Source organism: Lutra lutra, chromosome X (genome assembly GCF_902655055.1).
Source record: "Lutra lutra chromosome X, mLutLut1.2, whole genome shotgun sequence".
Classification (NCBI taxonomy): Eukaryota; Metazoa; Chordata; class Mammalia; order Carnivora; family Mustelidae; genus Lutra; species Lutra lutra.
Genome location: NC_062296.1, coordinates 6,657,410 through 6,682,562, shown reverse-complemented (window position 1 = coordinate 6,682,562; position 25,153 = coordinate 6,657,410).

Genomic DNA, 25,153 nt, shown 5'->3' with positions numbered 1-25,153 from the left:
TAAGCCAAGGGAAACTCCTGAAAAATCTGGAACAAATTCCTATAAAATCTGGAACAAATACCTATAACAAGTCATTTTGTTGAAACGACCAACTGGTACAAAAATTTGTAATCATACACAAAGCTTCTCAGTTCTCCCTAACATCTCACTGGCTTGTCTTCTCTTTCTGTGGCACAGACTGTTTTTGTTTTCTTTCACTTCTAATCTACTTCACCAATGAGCCAGCAAGTCTAATGCTGGGAGTCTTCCTGTTCCTTAATGTGTAAAATACCAGTAAGACCTTTCTGTTTTTCCTTACGTCTTTTCATAGCAGGTAGGAGAATAAGCACTGGTTTGGGAGTCACCAAAAATTTGTTCTTGACTGATCCTATCTTTTTTATTCGGTGATTGTAACTCTGGTATGCCTTTGTTTCTATACAATGGGGAAAAAAGTGGCTGTTACTTCCTGCCTCATTTTCCTTGCATTTGCTTTCCACAAGCCATTTCTTTTTTTTTTTACACTGTTTTTTTAAATTTTTTTAATTTATTTTCAGCATGACAGTATTCATTTCAAGTTGAGTCATAGTTGAAACTTATCTATAGCTTCAAGCCTACTTCAGTACCTAGTCTAATCTAAGCCAAGCCTATGTGTGTTGATAGCTTCAGCCCTGTCTACCGGTGGAACCTGGAGAGTGGGCCCCCCATTAATTCAGGACTCAGTGTGCCAGGGATCAGCTTTAAGTACCTCTATGCCTCAATGTTTATGAGCAGGTGTCTGTCTCACTTTCTCTGCTGAGCAATTCATTGTGATTCTGGTCCTATGACTCTGTCTACTCTGCTAGACCCTAACCATCCCCCCCTTCCATGAACTCTCTTCCCTGTATTTCTCCAAGTCCCTTTGCTGATAAGTCAGGACCATATTGACTCCTACTGAATTCTACCTAACACCTAAAACCCCTGGTACAATGGCCTTTCACCAGATAGGGCTCCCATAAAAAATGTATCTGTACAAACCATGAGAGACTGTGGACTCTGAGAAACAAACAGGGTTTTGGAGGGGAGAGGGGTGGGGGGTTGGGTGAGCCTGGTGGTGGGTATTAAGGAGGGCACAAATTGCATGGAGCACTGGGTGAGGTACATAAACAATGAATTTTGGAACACTAAAAGAAAACTAAACTTAATTTAATTTAAAAAACAAAAACAAAAAAATGTATCTGTATTAGGCTCAGACACTGACAAAATCCCAAGGTTGCTATTCCCTTTAGACAACTCTGCAATTAGTAATACTTTCCCTTCTTCTACTTCCTTGTCACCCAATGGTGCTGAGGTTCTAGTATGCCTCATCCCTAAGACACCCGAGCAATGACAACATCTGCTCTGCCTACCTCAGAAAGCTGTTGAGGGCATTAAATGAACAATACATGTGAAAATGCTTCGAAAACCATAAAGATTTATTCAAATGTTAGTGCTTCATCTTACTGTTTACAAACAGTTGTTAAAGGCACTTTCCTCTCAAGATCCTTCAGAGAGATGCTGTATGCTTGGAGCACTGTGAACTTCATCACTTGGTTAGCACCTGCCTGGTCTGTTTCAAGAAAAGATTTAATTGCTTTTCCATGTTTTTCCCCCAAGATTGGCACCTGGTTTTATGAAAGACTGTGTAAACACATTTTCTCAGACTTTACCAAACGATGTCAGCATGTTCTGCCTCTCCATGAAGGAGAAGAGAAAACTGACTAATCACAAGGTGAAGTGTTGAAAAGGTCACCATAGTGGTGCTCACTTGCCTAATTTATATACATTCGTCCAATTTTATGAAACCTAAGTGGCAAATGGAAAAGGAGAGGAAAGCCAGCACCACCTAAGACAGAGCATGTTGTGGAAACATGGGAACAGATGTCAAATCATCTGTCTCCCAGCTAGAATCTTCTGATCTTCCTCAGGTGTTATAGTCAGTATGAAACCTTAGCAATTGCCATATTTTAAGTAGTGCTTTCTTGACTATATTTCTAAAAAGTCTGCCAACCCAAAGAATTTCACCATTCTACTGAACAGTGTCTCTCAGTGTTAGAGAAGAGACTTATTTCCTGAGGAATAAGAGAACATTATGAAGAAAGTAAATATGAAAAAATAGCAGCCTTATATTCCCCTGACAAGAGTAACAAAACTACCCTAAATCACAAGGGGAAATGGTTTTCAATGTACATGTAATTCTACCCCATCATATTCTGCACAGGAATTAAGGGGACAGATTCAATCACTATCAGATAGCCCCACAAGTGACTATGTTGTATGGATATTACTGTTAGGCTATACCATCGAGGAGACATACCAGGCTGACCCTGTCCATTTCACCCTCACTCTCAGCCCATGTGCCAAAAAAGCAAGGCTTAGGTCCTTAAATCTTCTACTCAGTCTATAATGAAGTATAGCCAGCAGAGAAATATGAGCCAGAAACAGTAGGGAATAAGCTCTATAAATACTTTTCAGATGAGCATCTTGTATAGGTATGTGCAACCCCCTTTTTATGTCATTTCCTTATGCAAAGGATTCCTCTCTCCTTACTACCCCAACCCCCCAAACTTCACGGAACCAAACTTCCTCCTATTCTCCCCTTAAACATTAGTGTACATTTAAATCAATCTGTGACTTCTCCTTGGATTTCTCTCAGTTTGGGGGATTAAAGACTTTGTCACCCAGAAAATAAAATCCCAGATAAGGGAAAGGCGTGAGGATCTCAATTATTTACCCAAGCCACAGAATTACCTCATGGCACAGCAGCCTCCTCTACCTCTGTGTACAACAGGGCCAGCAGAACAGAGTGACTAAAGATCCAGGCTCTGAGCTACTCAGTAGCTGTATGTTTTTGGCTAAGTCATCTCATTGGGCCATAGTTCCCTCATCTGTAAAGTGGGGATGACATAGGACCTATTTATAATTCTGTTCTTTGATGTAAATGGAATGATCCTTGTAAAACACGTTTCTGGTATGTGGTATGTGTTTTATCAATTATCGATCATTGTTATGGTTTGAATTGTGCCCCTAATTCATACTTGAAGACCTAATCCCTCAGAACCTCAGTACCTCAGAACATGACCTTATTAGGAGACGTTAAGACCTTACTTGGTCTTTACAAAGGTAACTAAGTGAAAATGAGGTCACCAATATGACTGGTGTCCTTATAAAAGGGGTGAATTTGAAAACAGGGAGATTGCATACAGAGAGAACACCATGTAAAGACACAGAAAGAAGATAGCCATCCACAGACCGAGGAGAGAGGCCTGGAACAGATCCTTCCCTCACAGCCCTCGGAAAGAATCAACCTTGTTTACACACCTTGATCTCAGACTTCAAGCCTCCAGCAATGTGACACAGTAAATTGTGTTCAAGCCACTCAGACTGTGGTAATTTGCCACAGAAATCCTAGAAAACTAATATAATAATCATTTTTTCTCTTTTTTCTCAAGTTTTTATTCAAATGCCAATCCAACACACAGTGCAATACTAGCCCCAGGTACAGAATCCAGTAATTCATCACCTATACTCAACATCCAGTGTCCATCACAAGTGCCCTCCTCAATAACCATCACCCACTAAACCTATCTATTCCCCTGCTTACCTCCCCTCTAGCAACTACTAGCCTGCTCTCTGCAGTCAAGAGTCTGTCTTTTGGTTTGCCCCTCCATTTCCCTTGCCCATGTTTATTTGTTTTCTTTCTAAAATTACACATATGAGTGAAATCTATGGTATTTGTCTTTCTCTGACTGTCTTATTTCACTTAGCATAATACTATATAGCTCCATGTTGCAAATGGCAAGATTTCATTCTTTTTTATGGCTGAGTAATAGTCAATTAATACAATTACCATTTATTATAAAGCTGGCTACACATATATAACTCTTTCTGGTCAGCGTGTTTGCTTGAGGATCTCGGAAAACAAGGTATATAAAAATAATTATAGCCTATTTGAGAGGTCAGTGTACCCATGTCTATTTCAAGGTATAGGTAAGTAAAAAGAAATAACAAATAGGGTAGCCATATAATTTATCACCCAAACTGAGATAATTTTGAGGTTGCAAAGGGGATAATATTTTTTAAAATATTTTATTTGATTTATTTGACAGGGAGAGAGAGAACAAGCAGAGGAAGCAGCAAACAGATGGAAAGGGAAAAGCAGGCTACCTACAGAGCGGGGAGCCCAATGCAGGACTCAATCCCAGGATCCCTGGGATCATGACCTGAGCCAAAGGCAGATGCTTAACCAAAAGAGCCACCCAGATGGCCCAAAAAGGGGATATTATTAATAAATAGACTCAATCATCAAAACAAGTAAAATACCAGGACTTGTGGTCTCCCCAACAATGGAGAACAAGGATGTGTTATGCCTCATCTCTCTCCATCAACCAGGTCTGCTAATGTAAGACTCACTAAGTTCCACTAGAGCAATCTAGTTAATTTAAACAGCTATCAATTAGCTTGGAAAAATATGAGTTAAGGTCAGAAGAAAATAAGCTCAAGTTAATTACTTCCATGTAACTGATTTTGACATCTTGTTCATTTCTAAAATATCCTGAGGCTAACAGAGCTTAAATTTGGAGATTTGGACAAACTTTGGAGTACAGATAAGCATATATACATTGAAGAGCTATTACTTTCTGATTCTCTAACTTGGAATGGAAGCACAAGACAGGAAGATAGTCCATGTAATACACATTTCGTCTCAGAACCAGATCACTGGCAAACTGAGGGAACAAGTCAAGGGCAGTCATTACTCAGCAGGCAGGGAAAAGAACGCTCTTAGCTCAGAAAAATTCCTTCTTCTAGATAAAGAAAAGTTAGCATGCCCCAGGGGTTGTTCTGCCTTCCATTGGTTCTCTACATATCTGCTTCCTTTATTAGAGTAAATGCTTCTCAAAGGTAGAGATCAGGTCTTATTTCATTTCCTAGTTTTTATTTTTGTTTCCCTGACTTGGTTCATCCCTGTTCACCCTGATTGCCATAGAACCACCTTCACACAAGTGGGACTGTTCTAAACTAGAGGTTGTTGTGACTAAAATATTTGCTCTCCATACTAATTGATTTTTAAAATTAATCACTTCATTTAGAATTCATTCAACCTAGTAGAGATGAACATTCATCATACTAGGAAGACCCTCGGCTCAGAGAGAACATCCACAACTGGTAATTAGTCTATGAACTGGCTCAGGAGTCTTTAAATGAGATTGAAGCCCTTTTTATGAAGCTAAAATGCCATGCAACATTAAAAAGTTAAATAACCTTGTGAACCCTTCAAAGAGAGAACTAAATGCAAAGTGAACCTATTTGGAAAACCCTTGAGTCAGTTGATTTTAATATTGATAAGAAAGAGATTAATGAGTGGACATTCCCCAAATTCAGAATTGCCCTCTACCCTTGGAGGGGCAATACAGTATAGTGGAAAGATGTATCTTGTGCTAAGTTAACTGGGATTCTGTCATTTTCTAGCAGTGTCATCTTCATTCTGAGACTTGGTATCTACATCTTTAAAATGGAGCAAGTAATATATCCTATTCCTAAATTGTAGGGCTCTTAGGAAGTTTTGATGAGATATGGCATATGAAATCTCTTTATAAATTATGAAATGTCTCATAATTTAATTGGTACTATTATTATTTAATTTTTTGAAAGCATAATTAATTATATACCTTAATAAGTAATTGTTGAGGTACTGAAAGAAATGGAATGTTCCTAACCTAATCAAACAGATGACAGAGCAACAGTACAGCCTATCAAATGCCACAAACTCTCTTTACCTCCCCCTATCCTCACCAAACTCACCTTAAATATAATGATATTAGTGAATGGTAACATTCTACTAAAACACCAAAGGTCCCTTGTGACTGAGTAGGCTTGCCAAGAGTAGCCATATCCTACATTGAAGAGACATGTATGATGTGCTGGAAAACATTTGCACGTTTACTAGAAACAAGAAATTAGTGTTTTATTTATTTTTATTTTTTTTAAAGATTTTATTTATTTGTCAGAGAGAGAGGAGAGCGAGGGAGCACAGGCAGACAGAATGGCAGGCAGAGGCAGAGGGAGAAGCAGGCTCCCCGCCAAGCAAGGAGCCCGATGTGGGACTCGATCCCAGGACGCTGGGATCATGACCTGAGCCGAAGGCAGCTGCTTAACCAACTGAGCCACCCAGGCGTCCCAAGAAATTAGTGTTTTAGTAAAAGAATATCACACTTCAAACTCAGTACTTGGGCTGGAAATGATAATAACAGAATAATAACATATATAATATGTTGAATAACATGAATAATATGTTATTCAACATATTATATGAATAACAGAGAAGACAACAAGATTTAAACAAGTTGTAGAAATAATTATAATTCAATTGGTTTAACCAAGTGATTGATTACAAAAGCCCAGATTCTAGTTCACTGGGCAAGTCCAGATTGTTTATTTCACATTTCTGATTAAAGCAGAGCACAAAATCATTTTTCCTCAGCGTTTTCAAAAAAACACACACAAGCATGATTACTTCCATACCAAAAGGAAACCTTTTCCTGTCATGTTAGTCTTAACCATTACATTCTTACCACATTGAAAATGCCCCTTATAGTCAGAGAACTTGAATGTTAGTACGAGATTAATTTTGTGTTGCAAAGAATATCATTAACACTAAGAATCTAGTAGCAGCTTATTATTGGAATAATAATTCCATTAACAGCTTTTAACAGGATTGTACTAACTGTAAGTGTGATTCTAATATAAATTATTCCAAAGTAAGTGCCACTGTGCCACTTGCAATATAATCACTGCCTTGGAATATAGCAAAATAATAGCCTCAGCTCACAACGCTTGAATTTAAGTTCCCTTTTGCAACTTTCCTGGATATGACTAACTAAAGAACATTAGAGCCAGAAAGTTCCCTAGGATCACTTAGTCCATCTTACTCACCTGAAGGTCAGAAAACAGGCTCCCAAGAAGCTGCACGGGACCACACAGAAGTGACTGCATTTCACAATCATGCATTCTGAGTCATGAGCTGAATTTATAATACTAGCTTAGATTTCTAAGATAACCTAATGGTGGCTTGTGAAATAAAAGGTACCAGCTTCTGGATTAATAAATCTTGAAGATTATTTAAAAGACATGGGCATGTTGTTATGGGAAAATCCTGGCACTTAAAGAAGGAAGATCTCGATTCACATTCTGGCCTTGTCAGTTACAAGTTGTGCGTTGAGAGTTATGTTACTTAGTGCCTATGAGTGTCAATCTTATCACTAAAATGGGGATACTGATTAAATTAAATTAATGCATGGCGGTCGCCTGGGCGGCTCAGTGGGTTAAGCATCCACCTTCGGCTCAGGTCATGATCTCAGGGTCCTAGGATTGATTCCTGCATCTGACTCTCCGCTCAACAAGGACCCTGCCTCTCCCTCTCACACTCCCTCTCTGCTCTCTCTCTCTCTTTCTCCCTGTTCTCTCTCTCTCTCAAATAAATAAATAAAATCTAAAAAAAATTAATGTATGGGTCCAATGAAACAATAGATGCGAAAGTGTTTTGTAAATTGCATTTGTTATATAAATGCTCATTTTAAAAATGTGCTTGGAAAAATTCATTTCATAGTGAAATTAAAGTTGAAAAGGGATGGCTTGTATGTAAACAAAATTGTTCAAAATGTTGCAAGGCCAACAACCTGGTAGAAGCCCTGTGCATTGGAAGGTCAGTTGGTGGTGTCCATAGCAAAGGGCATCATGGCTGTGGGTCCCCATGAGAGCTAGTTATAGCTCTGGGTTATAGTAAATAAGAGATTAAAAAGAGACTGAGGTGGGCGCCTGGGTGGCTCAGTGGGTTAAGCCGCTGCCTTCGGCTCAGGTCATGATCCCAGAGTCCTGGGATCGAGTTCCGAATCGGGCTCGCTGCTCAGCAGGAAGCCTGCTTCCCTTCCTCTCTCTCTGCCTGCCTCTCTGCCTACTTGTGATCTCTCTCTGTCAAATAAATAAATAAAAATCTTAAAAAAAAAAAAAAGATACTGAGAGTTAAATTGCAAGACAAGGTCCTGGGACTGAACAAGGGTCTTCTCTCAGTATATCTGAGATTCAGGTACCTGTATCTATCTATCTCTTTATTTAATCCTTACCAGAAACCTTTCATGCTATAGAGAAACTGAGGCTTAGTGGAATTAAAAATACTGCCCAGTGACATAAACTAATGAGAGTAAGACTGGGATTTGGAGTCTGTGTTCTTCCTACCATACATGCCACCTGGCTCACTGTCAAGAATTCATACACAGGCATCTCCTTTGTACAATTTCATTTTTAGTTTTGCCTGTCACTCTCTCTCCCTACCCTCATCCTCCATATGCGTCCACTTCAATATTTTTATCTGATATTTTACATTTGTGTGGTTTATCTACATAAATGATAAAGCCTATCACACACTTTTATTATTTTCCATTCACTACTGTGTTCTTTAACATCCATCCATGTTGCCATATGTAAATCTAGTTCATTTTTTGTGAGGACTGCATAGTTTTCCATAACATACATCTACTATCAATTTCCCTGTTGGATACCTATTTATCTACAAAGGAGAATTATCTAGAATCTCCAAGGGTTCCCAAAGGTACCTAGTTTATTAGGACTTTACCAATTGAAACTGCTCAACTCTCAACCTATTTTATAGATGAGAAAATCAAGGAAAACTACTCAGAAAATCCATCAGGACTAGCAGAATTCTAACAAAACATTAACCAACACAGTATCCATTCACAAGGTTATCATTTAGAAACAATATTTCCCTCCCTATTAGGAATGGCCAAATGCAGAGAGATCATGCCATTTGGTGATGCAGAAAAACAAATATACAGGGTCCTTCAAGGCTGGGAACATGTTTGCAGGCATGGATAGACTTAGTTACACAGATTGTCAGGAACTTGGGAAAAGGGATGTTAGAAATGCAGGCTCCCCAGTAGACTGGCTGTGTGAACTTGGGCACTTGCCTTCGTTGACTGTATGAGGTAAAACCATGAATTCTGAGCTACACTGCTGGAGTCCAAGTGTCAGCTTTACCCACTGATAACTCTATGACTTTGGACAAGCTGCTTAAATTCTCAGTGCCTCAGTTTCCTCATGGGGTTAAGTGAGGATCCAGTTAGTTAATATTTGTAAATACTTAGAGCTGTGCCTGGGGCACAGGAAGTGCTCTTTAAGTGCCTGTCAAGTAGGAAAAATATCCTCTTTAAATCATAGCTTCCACTTTTACAAAATACTATCTACCTCCTGTGGGTTTTATGAGGGAAGAAATAAATGTATTAAGCTTATTAAATTGTGTATTACCATTCCTTTATATTCCCAGTGAATATTATAAAAAATAACAGTAAGAATAATAAAGTCCTATTCACATGGACAGACTCTACAACCTCATGGGATAAGTAACAAATAATAGAAACAGAAGTAAAATCTGGCTCTATCTGGACATTAGGTATGTGTTACTTCCACAGAGCAGAAATTAGATTCAGTACTCATGGGGTGCAGCGAGAATTCACTGTTAACCAAGAATGTAGGAAGAGGTCAATTAAGTAGTTGGAAAAAGCAAGGATATTAAAGACTGATACAGAATCACAGGTTCTATGAATAACAAGTATTCTCAGGGAACAGGAAATATGTCTTTTTCTTCATAAAGGGGGAAACTGAGATACAAGAAAAGTTAAAAGAAAAAAAACAAACCTTGTCCAAGGTCACAGAATCAATCATTTGCAGTGCTTGGACAAAGACTCAACCCAGGGTACTTTCAACTATGTCATACACAAACTCAAACTCCCGTGTATTAAAAGTTCATATACCAGGTATTTTTATTTTCAAATTATACAAAGAAGATAAGTGGGGGGAGATTATTCATTTTGAAATAAAAAGACTTTGCTTTAAGAAAAATCTCACAGTGGGATTCTTTGAAAAAGCATTTCTCCTGCATTTGATTTTTTAAAATTTTTTTAAAAAAGATTTTATTTATTTGACAGACAGAGATCACAAATAGGCAGAGAAGCAGGCAGAGAGAGAGGGAAGTGGGATCCCTGCTGAGCAGAGAGCCCGATGATGAGCAGAGAGCAGAGGCTTGATCCCAGGACCCTGGGTTCAGGGCCTGAGCTGAAGGGAGAGGCTTTAACCCACTGAGCCACCCAGGCGCCCCTTCTTCTGCATTTGAAATTAGACTTGACTTGTACTGAAAATGCGGGGCCACTGTAGTAATGCAGAGTCCTAGTCCCCCAAACACTAAATAGGACTCTGATGAAGTTTGAAATTAATTTCGTTTGCATAAATAATCATAGTGATAGTCATGACTCCATGGGCATATAAATCAGAGATGTTGTGGAAATGAGCATTTTATAGATATGGAAAAATTGCAAAGTCAGAGAAGCCTTGGGGAAGGGCACATTTGGGTTTGACTTGGTGAGTTATTATTTCCTGACTTGTTTTGAACAGCCCTTCCAGAGCAGTGGTGTTTGTCACTCACACAGCTATGTGTCATTCCCTCTGGGAAAACTGGGACTCATATCTTTCTCCCTGATTATACCATGATTTCCTCAAGGGCAAGGACAAAGATCTCAATGTTCTCATCTCTGTGCCCCTACTGTTCAGCATAATGTCTGGCACAGAAAAAAAGATATTTGATGACTGGTGAAAAAAGGTGAGGGAGTCCACTAATGTTTCTTCAAATCATAGATTTTATACATAGAAATCTCTAGCAAAGGGACATGTGATGTTTTTGTGGCCAGAAATGGACAATTAAAATGATATAGGTCATCAGATGGTGATAGATGCTAGGAAAAAAGTGGGGCAGGGTCATAGAGAGTACTGGGGACGTGGAAGGAGGTATGGAAGTTGAAACAGGGAGACTGGGGAAGGCCTTTCTGTGAAAGTGACATGTGAGCAAAGATTTGAAGGAGATAATGCACTAAATTATGCTGTCCAATGGGAGAAAAGTGCTTCAGGCAGACACAATGCCAGTCTGAATAAGAGCAAGAAGTCTGCCTAGCTGGAAGAGAGTGCATAGAAGAAAGTATAGTAGGATTTAATGGTAGAAGGGTAACTAAGGTCCAATATTATGAAGGATCTCATAAGTCACTGTACAGGAAGTCAGTAGAGGGTTCAAAGCAGAAAACTGACATGATCTGACTGGGGTCTAAAGAAATCACATTGGCTTCTATTATTAGAATAAGCCATAGGGAGCAAGGGAGGCAGCAGGGAAATCTATCAGGAAGATATCTTCAATTATCTATGTAGAAGTAGGTGGTGACTTGGATTGGGTTGGTGGCAGAGGATATAGTAAGAAGTGGCCAGATTCTGGACACATTTTGAATATGGAACAGACAGCATCTGCTGTTGGGTATGAGAGAGAAAAAAGAGCTAAGGACGACACCAATATCTCTGGCCTAAGAAATTTGGAGGATGTTTCCATTGACTGAAATGGAAAGGCTAGGGAGAAAAAAAGGTTTTCTTGGAGCACAGGGTGCACAGATCAGACTTTGATATGGGCCTATTTAATCTGGGATGTCTATTTGCTATCCAGGAGAATTCATACAATAGGCAGCTAGAATTCATGATGGGGACCCAGGCTGGAGACAAAATTTGGGGATCCCTCTGAATTGGATGGTATTTAAAGTTAACTTATTTTATGAAACCAACAGTAGAAGTGTGCCCTTCCCCTAAATTTGTATGTTAAAGCCCTAACTTCTAATACCTCAGAATGTGAAATAGGGCCTTTACATAAGTAATCAAATTAAAATTAAGTAATTAGAATGGCACTATTGAAATAGGACTGATGCCCTTCTAAAAGTGAGATATTTGATGACACACAAGAGGGATGATGCCATGCTAACATGAAGATGGCCATCTACAAGCCAAGGAGAGAGACGTGGAACAGATTCTTCCCTCACAGCATGCAGAAGGAACCAACCCTGTCGACATGCTCATTTTGGACTTCTAACCACCAGAACAGGGAGACAATAAATTCCTATTGTTTAAGTCATCCAATTTGTGATACAAACTTAATGAGCAAATGTGAATAAAGATGTCTGAGAAGTGAAGTGAACTCTAAGCCACTATAACTTTTAGAATTCATAAAAAGGGAAAACAATCAGGAGATTGAGGAAGAACAGACAGTGAGATGAAAGGAAAGTCAGAAAATTCCTGAAAGCAAAGTCAAGTAGTGTTACAGCAAGGAGGGAGTGATGACCTTCATCAGCTACTATTTATAGGTCATGTAAGAGAAGGGGTAATAATTGATCACTGGATTTAACAACATGGATTTCATTGTTGATCTTCAAAAGAACAGTTTCAGCACAATAATGGTGGTGAAAGCCTAACTGGTGTAGGTTCAAGAGAGACAGGGAGAAGAGGGAGTGGAAATAACAAATGGAAGAGGTTTGAAGAGGTTTACTGAGAAGGAAGAGAGATATGTGGTGCTAGTGGGAAGGATGTGTGGAGGATTCTGTTCTTAAGATTGGAGAAATTAGGGGCACCTGAGTGGCTCAGTGGGTTAAGATTGGAGAAATTATAGCATATTGGTATTAAAAAGGATCCATTGGATTAAAATTGGTAATATAATGCGCAGGAAGAATTGCTGAAACAACATCTTTGAAAAAGAATTGGGATGTGGTGTAAATGGAAAGGCAACAAGAAAAAAAGGATGAGTATAATACAGTTTGATATAGTATGACATAGCAGAGAATTTTTGTGAAAATTTAATTAGATAATACAGTTAGAGCTCTTAGCCCAATGCCTAGCACACTGTGACTGTTCAATGAATATTATCATTAGATGTTATATAAATGCTGTTGAACTAATCTTCCTTTCTCCCCTTTTTTGCACTCTCATTTGTGAGTCATTGACATATAAGTGTATGTTATGTCATGAATATAGCTGAGATCATCTTAAGAATGTAGATAGAGACAGAGACCTCTGAGAATTTCAAAGTTTAGAGAACATAAAGAAGAGGCTGAGGGGCCAGGAGAATGAGCAACCTGAACTGTACATGAAACCAAAATGGGAAGTATTCTTTAGACTGGGTGGAAATTAAAGATAACAGAAACCATGATCCTCTAAAGTCCCTACACTGTCAGCAAGGAATCCTGCGGCAGAGGAAGAGGGTGGCTCACTGGAAAAGCAAGTAGAGGGGAAATGAGGACGAAGTGGCCTAGGCTACTGTAGCGTCACCAAACCTCAGTGTAGTCCACACTGAGGCCATATCAGAGGAGGGAAATCTGGGAATTCCATAAAATGTTATTTGGATTTCCAAACTATCGACAATACCTTCCTCTCTGCAATATCATAAATCTATAGTTTGCCATTCAATCAGATTAATCTAGTGTAACTGTTCATCAAATACATCTTAAATTTGAAGGCAATCTGTCCTAAAATTTGGCTAGTAGTTTTAACGTTCCTTTCTATAAATGGAAATTATGTCACATTCTGAAAGAAGTTTCCAAATACGCGAACACGTCAATTCCAGAAACCCTAACAGACATCTTGGATTGTTTTTTTCAGGACTGACATAAATCAGTATGTCTTTTAGTGTATTTTATTTGTTTTTTTAAGTATTTTTCAATTAATATGTTTTAACAGCTACCATTTACATATGAAAACTTTGATAAAGGTTAAAATAAAAGAAAGGGCAAAGATCTAACAGGTAGTGAAAGCAAATTTAAAGTAGGTTTGATAATATAAAATTCAGACAAAGAGAATTTAAAGTAAAAGGCACTAAATGTGGAAAGGAAGGTCATATTTTGTTGACAAAAAGAAGTCACAAAAACCGTCAGAAACCTTTTATAAATACAAATAAATACATAATCATGACATTATTCATAATAACAGTAAACTAGAAATAACCAAAGCTACATAAATATGGAATACTAAATACATGACTAGAAAATGATAAGCAAAATACATCAGAATATTATCAATGATAATGTAAGGAGTAATATGATCAGATAGAAATGTGATTTAAAAAAAAAGATTCAACTCATAGTAGCCTAAATTAAAACATGAGATCCATAGAGAGAATATTAAATTTTATTGACAGTATAACACATTTAAATAAATGGAAAAACATACTAAATTCTTGGATGGGAAGAAGTAATACAGTAAAAATTCCAATTCCTCCTTTCATTATTCATAGGCTTAACACGATCATAGATTAAGCCCTTACTAAAATTGAATTAAAGTTTTTATAAAAGGCTAAAATTCATGTAAAGAATATTGGACAGTAATTTCAGGAAGTTTTGAAAAGAATTGCCCTCTCAAAAGCAAGTTCAAGGACTGGCTGGCTGATCAATAAGACAGAAGGCAGAAAAAAAAAGACAGAAGGCAGAATCCTAAAATGGACCCTATGAACTTAATGTTGTCAGATTTAGCAACCAAAGTTCAACAAATATGTTGGCGACAACAGCAAAAACTTCACCAATCCCTAAAACAACTTAAAGGGAAAGAAAGTTAGCAAATATTGCAACAAATACAGCAAATAAGAAAAAACAATTATTAATGTTCTACTGTTGTTTTACAAACCAATAAGGGCGAACACTGACTCCCCCAAAATGGTAAAGGATACAAACCACAATTTCACCAAAGAAATGTAAATGGCCAATAAGTACATAAAACTATGTTTGACTTTACAACTAATCAAAAACAAAACACAAACAAAACAACTTAGTCCACGCTGTTTCCTGGGTTTCTCTTCCACCTGATCTCTGTGTGACTGATCTCATCTTACTTTTTTTTTTATTTTCAGCGTAACAGTATTCATTGTTTTTGCACCACACCCAGTGCTCCATGCAATCCGTGCCCTCTCCAATACCCACCACCTGGTTCCCCCAACCTCCCACCCCCTGCCCCTTCAAAACCCTCAGATTGTTTTTCAGAGTCCATAGTCTCTCATGGTTCACCTCCCCTTCCAATTTCCCCCAACTCCCTTCTCCTCTCTAACTCCCCTTGTCCTCCATGCTATTTGTTATGCTCCACAAATAAGTGAAACCATATGATAATTGACTCTCTCTGCTTGACTTATTTCACTCAGCATAATCTCTTCCAGTCCTGTCCATGTTGCTACAAAAGTTGGGTATTCATCCTTTCTGATAGAGGCATAATACTCCATAGTACTCATCTTACTTTTTAACTTACGTATTCAGTATCACCTCCTCATTGAGAACTTTCCTAACTGCCTAATTTAAGTAGTCACACACACTTCCAACAGACACACGTTTTCCACTATTGCCATTGGGTTCCTTCACAGCACTTACCTTAAGAATGTATATGATCTCTCTGATATAAGGAATTTGAGAGGCAGAGCAGGGGGTTGTGGGGGAAAGGGAGGGAAAAAATGAAACAAGATGGGATCAGGAGGGAGACAAACCATAAGAGACCCTTAATCTCAGGAAACAAACTAAAGGTTGCTGGAGGGAAGTGGGGTTGGAAAGGATGGGGTGGCTGGGTGATGGACACTGGGGAGGGTGTGTGCTATGGTGAGTCCTATGAATTGTGTAAGACTGAGGATTCACAGACCTGCACCCCTGAAACAAATAATACATTATATGTTAATAAAAAAAGAATGTGGGGGTGCCTGGGTGGCTCAGTGGGTTAAGCCGCTGCCTTCGGCTCAGGTCATGATCTCAGAGTCCTGGGATCGAGCCCCGCATCGGGCTCTCTGCTCAGCAGGGAGCCTGCTTCCTCCTCTCTCTCTGCCTGCCTCTCTGCCTGCTTGTGATCTCTCTGTCAAATAAATAAATAAAATCTTTAAAAAAAAAAAAGAATGTATATGTTGATTTCTGTCTATCCCATTAGACAAAAAAAATTCCACAAGAGTAAGGAATATCATTTTTTAAGTTTATTTATTTAAGCAATCTTTACACTCAATATTGGTCCTGAGCTCATGACCCCAGATCAAGAGCCACATGCTCTATCAACTAAGCCAGCCAGGCACCCTTAGGAATATCATTTATTTACATATATTACACACACACACACACACACACACACACACACACACATATATATATATATGTATATATATATATATATATATATATATATATAACCATGGTATCTGGCACAGAGTAGGCATTCAAGTTTTGTCAAACAGACAAATTAAGTGAAGAAAGTTATTTTTTTATTCCATTTGCTTTTTTAGAATGGCAATGTCTGCTGTTAGAAAAGACCTCTCAAACACTGCTGGTAGGGGTTAAAAATTGGTACAATCATTATGGAGAGCATTTTGTTCTTATTTTTTCTTTAAATTTCTATGACAGAGAGACACAGCCAGAGAGAGAACACAAGCAGTGCTCCTTCTCTCTCACCATTCACTCTGCTCTAGCCACACTGAACTTCTTGTAGTTCCTTGCAATACCTTAGACATGCACTCGGCTTTGGGTCTTTACATATTTGTCATTTTCCCTGCCTGAAATACTCTTCTCTGGATATATGAACCTCCCTCCCTTCCTCCTTCAGTTTTCCTTCAAATGCCTTCAGAAGGAAGGTCTTCTATGACTACTTCATAAAAATAGTAATCCCACCTCATGCCCAACCCCAGAGCTCCTCATACCATTATCCTCCTTTGTTTTTTACCATATCACACATCACTACCCAACGTATTTTATGTTTATTTGTAATACATTTATTTATAACATTTATATAAATAATGTTTGTTTTCTTTCACTAAAGTATTAGCTGCATGAGCAAAGTGATATTTTTAATCCATTAATAAATACCAAAACTCTTGAAGAGAGCCTGGCACAAAGTAGATTCTCAATAAATATATATTGAATGAACGATTAAATGATTTAATTCATGAATAATTATCAAGAGCCTGAAAAAATGTTCATGCCATCTCACCAAGTACTACTTATTATGGTAATCTATGTTAAATAAGAGGTCTAGTTGTACAAAGATCTATTTGCCAGGCTTTCCTTCACAATGTCACTTATGAGAATGACAAATTAGAAATAGTTTTCATGTCCCGTCATAAATGAGAAGTCAAATAAAATGTTATACAAAAATTGAAATGGAATATTATGCAAGCATTTAAAATTATATCATTATAAACATATACATAAAACATGGAGAAGGGAGTAAAAAGGAAAGAAAGGAAAACAGAAAAAGAAAGGTTTTTTCCTTCTTTTTTAAAGAATATGTTTGAACTTAAATGAATATCAAATTAATATAGACTGATATTTACTCATGTTACATATGAACTTCATAGTAACTACAAACCCAGAATCTAAGATTGATACACAAAATATAAAAAGAAAGCCAAACATAACATTATACACATAACATAAAACCAAACATAACACTATAGCAAAAAATATCAATAACTATATCCCTATCAATAATTATGTAAACTATAAATGGCTTAAAAGCTCTAATCAAAAGACATAGGGTGACTTAATGGATAAAAAAATAAGGCCAACATATTTCATGGAGCACTGGGTGTAGTACATAAACAATGAATCTTGGAACACTGAAAAAATTAAATTAAATTAAAAAAAAGAAAAAATATAAGACCCCTCTATGTTGTTTGCAACAGATTTACCTCAGGCCTAAAGACACATACAGACTGAAAGTAAAGGGATGGGAAAATATTTACCATGCAAATGTAATAAAAAAAAAAGGCAGGGTGGCAACACTTATATCAGCAAAATAGACTTTGAAACAAAGACTGCAATAAAAGGCAAAGAAGGGCATTACATAATGATAATGATGAAGAGATCAATCCAACAGAGGATATAACTATTGTAAATATCTATGCACCAAATGCTAGAGCACCTAAATACATAAAGCAAATAAAAATGGTCATAAAGAGAGAAACTGATAGTAATACAATAATAGTAGGGGACTTTAACACCTCATTTCCATCAGTGGATAGATCATTCAGGCAAACAATCAACAAGAAAACAATGTCTTTGAATTGCACATTGGACCAGATGGACATAACAAATATATACAGAACATTCCATCCAAAACCAACAGAATATTCATTATTTTCAAGTCCACATGGGACATTCTTCAAAACAGATCACATACCAGGCCACAAAACAAGCTTCAATACATTTAAGAAGGCTGAAATCATGCTATGTATCTTTTCTGATCAAAACAGTATGAAACTAGAAATAAATCACAAGAAAAAGACTGGAAAAAAAAAACAAATATGTGGAGACTAAACAACATAATACCAAACAGCCAATGGATTAATGTAGCAATCAAAGAATAAATTAAAAATACATGGAGACAAATGAAAATGAAAACACAATGGTTCAAACTCTCTGGGACATAGCAAAGGCAGTTCTAAGAGGAAAATACATAGTGATACAGGCCTAATCTTAAGAAATAAAAAAAAAGCTGAGATAAAAAATCTAATCTTATACATAAAGGAACTAGAAAAGGAATGAACAAACCTAAGGTGAGTAAAAGAAAAGATAATAAAGATCAGAGCAGAAATAAATGACACAGGGACAAAAAAACAAAACAAAGAAACCAAGAGTTAATTCTTTGAAAATATAAATAAAATTGATAACCTCCTAACAAGAGTCATCAAGAAAAAAGAGAAAAAACACAAAATCAGAAATGAGACAGGTATAATAACAACTAACACCATAGAAATAAAAATGATTATAAGAGAATACTGTGAAAAATTATATGTCAACAAATTGAACAACCTAGGAGAAATGGATAAATTCCTAGAAACATACAGTCTTCAGAAACTGAACCAGGAAGAAATAGAATATCTGAATAGACTGATTACAAGTAACAAAATTGAATCAGTAATCAAAATCCACCAAAAATTAAAAGTCCAAGACCAAATGGATTCACCAATGAATTCTGCCAAACATTTCAAGAGTTTCGACCTACTTTCCTCAAACTATTCCAAAACATAGAAGAAAAAGGAAAGCTTCCAAATATATTCTATGAGGCCAGCATCACCCAGATACAAAAACAAAAAATACCACAAAAAAGGAAACTATAGGACAAAAATCCCTCATGAACACAGATGCAAATCCTCAACAAAATGTTAGTAAACTGCATATGGTGATATATTAAAAATATCATTCATGATAATCAAGTGGGATTTATTCTGGGGATGCAAGGGTGGTTTGATATTTGCAAATCAAGTGTGATACTACACATTAACAAAATGAAGGGTAAAAATTGTATGATCATCCCAATAAATGTAGAAAAACATGTGATAAAATTCAACATTTATTCATAATAAAAACTCTCAACAAAGAAGATTTTGATGGTACAAACCTCAACATAATAAAGGCCATATGGAACAAACCCATAGCTAGCATCATACTCAATGGTGAGAAACTTAGAGCTTTTCCTCTAAGATCAGAAATAAGACAATGATGTCCACTCTCACAACTTTTATTCAACATAGCACTAGAAATCCTAGCCATAGCAATCAGACTAAAAAAGAAATAAGAGGCACCCATACGGGTAAAGAAAAATTTACACTGTCACAATTTGCAGAAGACATGATAGTATACATAGAAAATCCTAAAGACTCTACCAAAAAACTACTAGAAGTAATAAATGAATTCAGTAGAGTTGCAGGATATAAATTAATACCCAGGAATTAGTAGCATTCTTATACTCCAATAACAAAGTAGCAGAAAGAGATAGTAAAAAAACAACACCATTTACAATTAAATCAAAAATAATAAAATACCCAGGAATAAACTTAATCAAGGAGGTGAAAGATCTCTACTCTGAAAACTATAAAACACTGATAAAAGAAACTGAATAAAACATGAACAAATGGAAAGACAGTCCATGCTCATGGATTGGAAGAACAAATACTATTAAAATGTCTGTATGACCTAAATCAATCTACAGATTCAATGCAATCCCTGTCAAAATACCAACAATATTTTTCACAAAACTAGAACAAATAATACTAAAATTTGAATGGAACCATAAAACCTGAATAGCCAAAGCTAATCTTGAGAAAGAAGTACAAAGGTGAAAGTATCAATTCTAGATTTTAAAATATACTACAATGCTGCAGTCATCAAAACAGTATGATACTGGAACAAAAATAGGCACATAGATCAGTGGCACAGAATAGATAGCACAGAAATAAAACCACAATTATACAGTGCAGATCTATGAGAAAAAGGAGGCAAGAATATACAATGAGGAAAATACAGTCTCTTTAAAAAATGGTACTGGGAAAAGTGGACAGCACTATGCAAAAGAATAAAACTGGACCACCTTTTAACACCATACACAAAAATAAACTCAAAATGAATTAAAGATCTAAACGTGAAACCTAAAACCATACAATTCCTTAAAAAAAAGAACACAGGCAGTAATTTCTCTGACATTGGCCATAACAATATTTCTCTAGATATGTCTCCTGAGGTGAGGGAAACAAAAGCAAAAATAAGCTATCAGAACTATATCAAAATAGAAAGATTTTGCACAGCAAAGGAAACCATCAAAAAAAAAATTTTAAAAAGACAACCTACTAAATGGGAGGAGATATTTGATATGAAGTTAATAACCAAAATATATAAAGAACTCATACAACTCAATACCAAAACCAAAATATCCTATTACAAATGGGTAGAGGACCTAAATAGACATTTTCCCAAAGAAGACATATGTATGGCCAACAGATACATGGAAAGACATTCAACATGACTAATCATCATCAGCAAATCAAAACCACAATGAGGTATCACCTTAACATCTATTAGAATGGCTAAAATAAAAAAGATAAGAAATAACAAGTATTGGTGAGGACATGGAGAAAAAGGAACCCTTCAACACTGTTGGCGAGAATGTGAACTGGTATCACCATGTGAAAAAAAGTATGGAGTTTCCTCATAAAACTAAAAATAGAAATACCATATGATCCAATAATTCCACTATTAGGCATTCACCCAAAGAAAGTGAGAATACTAGTTCCAAAAGATATATGCATCCCTATGTTTATTACAGCATTATTTACAACAGCCAAGATACGGAAGCAACCTGTGTCCATCAACAGATGAATGGATAAAGAAGATATGGTACACACACACAGAAATATTTCACAACCATTAAAAAGGATGAGATTGTGTCATTTGAGACAATATGGACAGACCTAGAGGGTATTTGCTAAGCAAAATAAGTCACACCGAGAAAGACAAATACCATATGATTTCACTCATAAGTGGAATCTAAAAAAAAATTGATAAGAAACAAAAGGCAGAATCAGACCTATAAATGTAGAGACTAAACTGATGGTTGCTGGGGGGATGGGCAAAATGGGTGAAGGGGAGTGTGAGATATAGACTCCCAGTTATGGAATGAATAAGTCACAGGAATAAAAGGCACAGCACGGGGAATGTAGTCGATGCTATTGTAATAACAATGTATCGATGTATCAGGCAGGGTAGTTACACTTGCAATGAAAATAGCGTAAACTTGTTAAATCACTATGTTGCACACCTGAAACTAATGTAACACTGTGTGTCAACTAGACTCAAATAAAATAAAATAATATCATTATAAAATGATATTGAGAAATATTCACAATAGAGTATTATGAAAAAAATCGTGACACCATAAAATATGTATAGAATTAACCCAATATGTAAAACTACCAATATGGATACAGTATTATGAGAACTCTGATATATCTGACATACATATATATCATATTCATATACATATGTGTATATAATACATATAAATAGACAGGGAAATGACTAGAAGGACTTAAAATATCCATTATGGTTATTAGTGAATAATAGCATTATGGGATTTGTGGGTGATTTTTCTCCCTTTTTGGAGATTTTTTTCTTTACTTCTAAATTGTCTGTAAAGAAAAGAGTTAAAAAGAAAATAATACAATGAGAAGGAAAAATCAATTATATTCTTGTAGGTAATCTAGTTCTAAACAGTATACTTTTGACTATTTTTGTAGGGTAAGATAGCAACAAACTACAGTCAGTGGAACTGAACAAATATGGACATGCAACATTTTAGATGAAGAGCTTACACGATTTATTTTGTCCAAGTTAATGTTAAATAGCTCCTACAAATAAATAGATAACAGGGTCATTTGTCTCTTATAGCCTGGCTCATTATAATAAAACCTGCTGTTGGCTTATAGATAGATAATTGTCCTTTTGTTTTTAGGTCAAAGGAAAAAACATCCAATTTACTTAAAAATGACAGGCAGGTCAGGATTTCTTTACCCAGGAATAACTGTGTTGTACACGTGGTGGATATGAAACAGTTAAACACTGGGGCCAGACAGTTCCTCTGATGTTATGTTTGCTGTGGGCATATTTGCCCTAATAGCAGAAAGTATCCAGAGAAAAAAGTGAGTAATGAATGAACATGTTCCTGGAAGCTTTCAGCACAGGGGAAGTTCTTTTTTCTTGCCTAAAACGATGAAGTTCTGACTACAAAACCTTATTCTGCACAAGAGCAATAAACATTCCAGCACATTCACATAAGGCATTCTAGAGTTTTAGAAGGGAGTTAACACAGCAGAGAAGTGTCCCATGGATGTATGCCCTTGTAATTAAGGATAAAAAATTATTAAGAGGAGAGCACCAGAAATGCAGTCACCAAATTCTATAAAAAGGGAACAAAATCCTGTATACTTTAAGGACAGAACTTTGAGCAAATGTGAATAGAGAGAGTGAGAATGTATCCACACTGATGCAGACATAGATGCCATAGGTCAGAGACAGGGCCATCAAAGTCTAGAAACAGTGACAGAGGCACATCCAGCAATGAAGATCACAACTGCAATTGTGACTGCAACATAAGTTGACTCTTAGCAATAATAATAACCATAATGATGACAACATTGTTTTGAGCGTGTATTACACAGCCAGAATTATGCCAAGTATTCTTTACAATTATTGGTCCTATTCAACTCCATATTTACCAACAGAATCATTTTATTTCATGCCAACTCCTTAAGATATAGGTGAGGGTGTCTGGAACCCGCATTCCCTTGTTTGTGGAAAGTGTACTACTCTCCCCAGAGTTCAGATAATTCCCATCGGAATTATATTCTTTCAGTTACTTGTAGGTCCAGTCACCTCCCTTCTATAGCAAGATATATGCAGTCCTAAAGTAAAGTTGTCTTCAGTATACATCACCTTTATACTAGGAGTAGATGCACCTGGCCTATGCAGTACTTGGCAGTCTCTGTCCTAGACCCTCTCAAGTGTTGGCTGAGTGATAAGGGTTCACAGACCCAGTGCCCAAACAGGGCCACCCTGCTGAAGGGGGCCTCTCAAAAATCTGGGACTCTCCAATTTCCCCCTCACAAGCCATTTCCCCCCAGATTACCATGACTGAATCTCCAGATTGATTCTTGCTGGACAACAGCCTCCTACAAATGTGCTCAGATTGGTCTATTATCTCTTATGGAAGACTGAGAAAACATCAAGTCTCCAAAACAAAGGTTGCAGGGAAATGTGGGGAAAGGGAGGCATTGAAGGTGATGAATATTATAGGAGCCCAAACCAAAAAACATATAACAACAGCAACAAAATAAAATAGGCCATTCCTGGGCCTGGTGACACACAGGACTGAAGGAGAAATGAGATTACCAATATTATCACTTACTCTGTTCTAAATTTTATCCTTCTATTACCATAGTGAAGATTGACTCTTATTGAATTTATGATCAACTGAAATTTTCAATTTAAAGACTATCTCTTCTGTCAAGTGGGCTTTTTCAAGCCCAGGGGCAAGGCAGACATTTTTTCTTTATTATTTTGTTTGAATTGACCATTCCTTCTAAGCTGTCAAGATCTCTTTGGATCCCAAGGCATTAACCCTGTCTAAAGCTTTAGCAATCTCTTCGAGTCTCATATCATTTGCAAATTTGTACTACAGAAGCATTTGCTTGGAAAACACACATGCCCATGTGCAGTGAAACCTAAATAAATGTGGTTAGTTTTTACTTGCAGCATTCCATTCAGCTCTCTTGAATCCCTAATAAGGCAACAGTTGTCTTAATGACTCAATTAATCACTTCATGCTATTTAGAGAAAACATATGGGCTTTAAGGCAAAAGGTAATAAGTAAACATTCAAGTCTGAAATTAAAACACAGCTCTATAAAACCTGCTACTAGGACAATTATGGTACCCAACCCTGGGAAATAAAAATAACCCCTAGCTTGAGAAAAGGAAAGAGGGTGGTAAAGTTTACAAATGTGAGAAATATGAGGTGATGCTTTCATACTCAAACTCAGTTCACACAAAACATTAGTGACTAGGGTGATTAATATGGAAAGCAAGGATGGGAAGAAGAACACACTTCCCTTTGCAAAGGCATGTACCAGATGTGTGTGCCTTGGATGACTTTACTCACATTTTCACTCAGAGAATACCCATGAGACGGCATTTTCTATCTCCTGGTTTACTGGTCTCCTCTGTAGTGTAAACAACTTTGCACATGGAGAAAAACAGATCAAGCATGTTAGGAGATTTTTTAGTAGATAATCAGGAATTCTAAATTCTAAAAAACAAAATAAAATACTGGAGTCTCAGGATTCTGGTGAATTCTGGTGAATTGGCTTGTTTATTCAGTGCAAAGCAAGACTTGGAATCTAAAAATCATGGGATTGAGTCCTACCTGAAGGACTTCATGGGAGCTGAGAGACCTGGATTTTAGAACTACCAGCAACTAGTTCTATTCCCTTGAAAAAGTGAGAGTCCTATAAAATGAGGAGTTGAGTGAGATAAATGACTTTCAAACAGTTGAAATTTTTAAAAATCTAAATGAAATCTTATGAAAACTCACTTAGCAAATGCTATTAAATATATATAAATAGATGTTCTGGGTAAAGCAAGGTGGTAGCCCACATACTTGCCAACTTAGCCCCAGAGTGTTTAAACACAATTTGAAAATCATTAGCAATGGCCCTTATTAGTGTTACAGAATTCTATTCTGGTTTTTAGTAGAAGAAATCTAAGCTACTGTTCAGCCCCTATAATATATGGGTATATAAAGCAGAAGCTTAGAGACTTGTAACAGATTGTCAATATTAGTAATAATTGCAACATAAAAACAAAGTAATAATTTGTTGAGATATACTGCTGGGAAGTGGATGATCACAAGGGTCAAGTGGCAACCTGGGTTTTGAACATGAGTCTGATATGGTAAGA